Source organism: Phoenix dactylifera, chromosome 10 (genome assembly GCF_051530095.1).
Source record: "Phoenix dactylifera cultivar Ajwa chromosome 10, Ajwa_hap1_PhDact_Kaust_v1.1, whole genome shotgun sequence".
In the NCBI taxonomy this organism is placed as follows: Eukaryota; Viridiplantae; Streptophyta; class Magnoliopsida; order Arecales; family Arecaceae; genus Phoenix; species Phoenix dactylifera.
In genome coordinates, this window is record NC_143199.1 from 6,590,889 (window position 1) to 6,592,084 (window position 1,196).

Genomic DNA, 1,196 nt, shown 5'->3' on the forward strand with positions numbered 1-1,196 from the left:
CTACTTGGAATAGGATTCCTACAATCCTAATGAGATTAGGAGTTTTGAATTAAAATCAGATTCCTACTTGGAGTAGGATTCCTAGAGTCCTAATCCGATTAGGACTTCGGATTCAAATAGAGTCCTAATTGGATTAGGACTAAAATTAAATATGTCCTAATTTGGATTAGGGTTTCTTAAGTCACAATTAATTATTAATCTAATGAATCAATAAGACTCCTAATTGGATTAGGATTGAAGAGTTCAATTGAGTCAAAATTGATTTAAGTTCTAATTGGATTAGGACTTACCTAGATTGGATCCAAATTGGTTCACCCTTGGGCTAAGCCTAATTGGATTAAGGCTAAACCACATTAGGGCCTCCCAATCCTCATTAGATGAGGATTAGGGCAACATGAGAGGGAGGGGCTCACGCCCCTCCTCCTTTGATCTCTTGGTGCGGCAACAAGAGGGGCCGGCGCCCCTCTTGGTAATACATCAAGGGCTCCTAACTTGTAGGAGCCCTAGATGTTATAAAAGGAGGAGGCTTGGGGGCTGACCTAATAAGTGTTGGAATCCCTCTCCTCTCCAGCGGTGGCCTCCTCTTTCCTTTGGTTTCAGCCGCCATCAGCAAGGGAAGAAAACTCTTGGCGTCTCCCTCCTCTTGGGTTTCTTCCTTGGCTCCAACGCATGAAAAGAGAAGAAGGCTGTCAAGGGCTTTGATCTTCTTCCTCTTCTTCATCCTTCTTCTTCCTCCTCTCAAGTACATTCAAGAGTTGAAAGAAAGAGAGGAGATCAGCCATCAAAAGTTATCTCTGCAAGGGAGCTAGCACCCCGGTGAGATAGAGAGCTTGGATCGGTTCCTGCTTCGTGTGGATACCCGTAGAGGCCGGGCACTTGAATGGCTTCAAGCGAACCTTCATCCTAAAACCACGAACTCCAGTTTGCGGTGATCATCTACCCGCACAAGGTGAAGATCTGATCTTCTAATGTTTTAAAAAGTTTTTTAATCCTTATCTATCTACGAACGGTTTTTGAACAACGTTCATGCGATGAACGGTTGATCCCGAGCATGCCTCTTCCGCTGCATCTGAAATTTTTTTAATTTCAGCGGCATGATCGGGGTTTTCTAACAGTGGTATCAGAGCCTAGGCTTCGTAGATTAAGGTAAGGATTAAATATTAATAGGCTTATTAGATCTGAAAATTGAAAGATTA